This window comes from Cyprinodon variegatus, unplaced genomic scaffold, assembly GCF_000732505.1.
Source record: "Cyprinodon variegatus isolate N-32 unplaced genomic scaffold, C_variegatus-1.0 Scaffold1014, whole genome shotgun sequence".
Classification (NCBI taxonomy): domain Eukaryota; kingdom Metazoa; phylum Chordata; class Actinopteri; order Cyprinodontiformes; family Cyprinodontidae; genus Cyprinodon; species Cyprinodon variegatus.
In genome coordinates this window covers 136354-140229 of record NW_015151467.1, presented here as the reverse complement: position 1 = coordinate 140229, position 3876 = coordinate 136354, and positions in this window count along the sequence as shown.

Below are 3876 nucleotides of genomic sequence, written 5' to 3'. Positions count from 1 at the left end.
CAAACATTTTATGAAACCCATGTGACCGAGCTTGAGTCATTCTGCAGATAGGAACAAATCTTCAGATAAGACGCTGGCTCTGCCACACATTTCAAATGTTTATTTGTCAACATTTATTCATAAAACTTGTATGTTTCCTTTTCCCCTGACAATTAAGACATACCTGGCATCAGTCAAGCTTTGCCTGAGTGATTTTTGTTTTTGTTTTAATATGACAAAATGTTGAAAAGGTCAAACCACATTTTTGCAAAGAGCCGTGCTAAACCCAGATGCTCTTGCCAGTTAGAGTAAAGATTAATGGGCACTCAGAAGCAAGTTTCTGTGAAATACTAAATGTTTTTATTCATTTCTTTCACATCAGCACTTCATCTAGAATTGTATAAAAATAGTGGCTTAACTTTAGAGGTGAGCAGTTTCACTTTTTGTTACATTTACACAAATAACTATTACCGTATAAAGAAAATGTCCTTTGAGGAGTAATTTCCTCCACCATCCTTTTTACTATTACTTAAGTTTTAGTTTTCGGCTACCAGCAATATGAGTAACTTCCCTAAAAGAAGGACAACATTTTAAAGGAAAATACACACAGCCTTATAGTTAAATATTAGCTAAAATTTGGATGATTTTTTTTAAAGAAAATGTTCTTTACGAAAAGGTCAAGATAATATTGTGAAATGTACTAATTGCCAATGCAGGTAGTTACTCTTTTGTATTTGTCTAAATTATACAATTTTTATGTTATCTAAGACCAGAGTCTGCAAAAAACTTCATAATTTGCTCTGCCTTATTATGTCAGGTCAGTTACATAAACTAAATCAGAAGCAAGTACCCTGTACTTAAGTAGCCTTGTTACTAGTTACTTTTTTCCTCTTTTTAAATTTATTTGACATAAATACTTGTTAAAGTTGTGCTACTTTTACAGGTATTCTCCCGTCTCTGTTTTGACCTAAATGTGCTGAAGAGTGCAAAGCCCAATAAAGCTTTATTTTTCCTTTTTCATTGTGCAGATTAGCTGTTGAACAGCAGCTTTTATTTTTATTTCTTTTTACCTTGAAGTCCGCATAATGTTCACTCTTCCCAGGGAGATTGCACAACTTGATTATGTCACATACTCACCCTACCAGCATTGTTGTTTTTATCAGTTTCAGTATTTGCTCAGAAACATAAATAAACAGTCATTCTTTGAGTTTTCAGTAAAATCTTGCTACTTTTCTATTAATTTGTCAGTTTTTTTTTTTTTAGGGAAAGTCCAGATGAAACATGCATGAAATAGCTTCTTAAACTTTAATACCAGACAAGTATTCCTTAAACCCCGCGTTTAAAACTTGCAGTGAGAATTTATTCTTTTTTTTTTTCCTTACAATTTTTTGCCCTCGTTGCCATTTCTGAGTACGATACAGTGCTTAGATATGTCAAATAACTAAGTATAAATAATTTCAGTACCTTTACTTTACTTGAGCAATTAGTATTCTCACAACTTTTTTAGTTTCAGTCACTTGAACATGAGTACTTGTGCTTTCTCCGCCTTACTTTCACCAAACTGGCTCGTTATTTCTCCTCATATACATCCATGATTTGACAAATCAGCTTCAACAAAACTGGGAAATTCAGGAAGAGAATGTCTCGTGTTTGTTTATTGAAAAACCCTGATATCAGTGTGATCTGTAAAGTGTTGTGAATTGGCGCTATATAAATAAACTGAATTTAATTGAATTGATATGAAGACAGGACACTGGAGAAGAAAGCAGTTGATAACCGATACTCTGAGACACATGACATCCCCGAACCATTCCCCCTTCATTATACTTTATTGTGTCTAAATGTTGTCTGACGGTTGAATTAACCGGGGTTTCCTAACACTTGTAGGAATATTCATCTCTTTTCTGTGCATAGAACTTTAATAACTGATGTTATTTTGTGTCGTTAAAGGCAAAAACTGTACTTTTATTTAATGTAGAACCTTAACTTTCTTACTTTTTCTTGAATGAAGGAGTTTAATAAGTTGTTTTACTTTTACCAGAGTCCTGATGTGCTTCTAATGTGGTTAAGAATGTCAGCAATTTTAACACTGCTGCAGCTCGGTTATTATCAAACAAGAGCACTTTAACACCCTTAAAACAATGAATCATCATATGTTGCAACACATTGCTTGTAATGCAATTTAAAAAATGAAGAAGATGCACTTTCTGTATGAGTTGCCTGGCATCGCTGTGAACCCCCCTTCACAACGGCTGTAGAAAAACATCTCGGTGAAAATATGCACTGGTGGCAATGTGGGCAGAGTGACGTTACCATCTGCCTCCAAATGTAGCTGGTTACCAAGTGTTTGGTTGAAGTTTTTTAACGCTAAAGCAAACAGAGAGGAATTAGCAGGGTAACCTCTCCCCAAAAAAACATAAACCCATGTCTTTTTTTTTAGGTCGAAGGACAGAACAGGCGTTAAAAGAAAAAACCTTATTGTTCTGAGTAAGAAAGCACTTTAAATGACCTCCCCTGCCGCAGGTTATTTAAGCACTGCTTGGCTTTGTGGTGTCAAGATGATGTGTGAATACACTCATCACAGCAGAAAGTCCTGTCATTGCTGTCACTGTTTAGGCTTGACGTGGTTTTCCCTCGCTTTCAGCTGTAACTTCTACATGGAAAGGTTTCATTATTTCTTTGGCATTATGGCTGCTCTGTCAGTGGAACGCTCTCCTCCAATAAGTGCTGTCTCACTCCAGTTGAGCTGACAAAAAGTGGGAAGCAATGAATGGAGCAGCCTCAATGGGAGAAAATAAACAATTGCATTGGTCAATGGGTGCAGCTTCCCATGGAAACTCTCTTTTTTAAATTCTGTGTGGATGAAGATCTACGTTTATGGTGCGATTTGCTTCTTCTATTGTTTTTAGCTGGGAGCTGCTGTTAAAGTTGGGTTTGCACCTATGTTTTCAAATGCTCATATGGATTCTTATAAAGGTTTTCACATCTCTTGCAGTGTTTTCATATTTGGTTACATTTAGACAACAATCTACAATCTATAGTGAGTATTTTGAGTAAAGTAGAGTGAGGAAAAGTGGTCTCCATGTCCTCCAGCAGCATAAGCATACAGCAGTTTAACTTTCCTTTGCTTGCAATATTTCACTTATATCACAATTTCTGACGGCTTTGTTATTATTAAACAAATGAACTGTAACACTCTGAACAACATGACTTGCAACATGAATCACCATATTGCAACATGATTTGATGCATTGTATTGCATAACATAAATGTATGGTGTTTTTTATTTAGACCCCCATTGACTTACATTCAGTTAATTAGGTAATCCTGACATTTACCCTAACCTTAACCTAAACTTAATTCCTCCATACATATAAACTGACTATGTGTTTTAAAAAATGTTGGTCCACCACATTAGGACTAGCCTTCCCTTCTCATAAGGCGTGTTGGTCCTATAAAAACTGTCCTAAATAGGTAACGTAACCAAGTACCAACACATACCCACACACACACAGCCAGCATTTTACTTTATAGAACAAATGCTAAAAGATTTCTTCCCAGATTTATCTTTCTTTATCTTTATCCATCTTTGCATCAACTCTGACCACCATCCACTGTGTCTGCTAGAGAGGAGCCTCCTCAATGCATGAGGCTGCCAACACCATGTGTCACTGTGGGGAACAGTGAAACATACTGTCCTGTTACAGATTATACAGGACAGTATGTGTGTATATGTGTGTGTGTGTGTGTTTGTTGGGGGTGGGTGGGTGGTTGACAGTTATACAACAGTTACAGATATGGTTTAACATAAGTCTGCAATCTCCTGGGCTTTAACTACCAAGCTTTGCGGTCTTCATGATGTTATTTCTCTAAGAAGTTCTCTAATTCTAAAAAAGT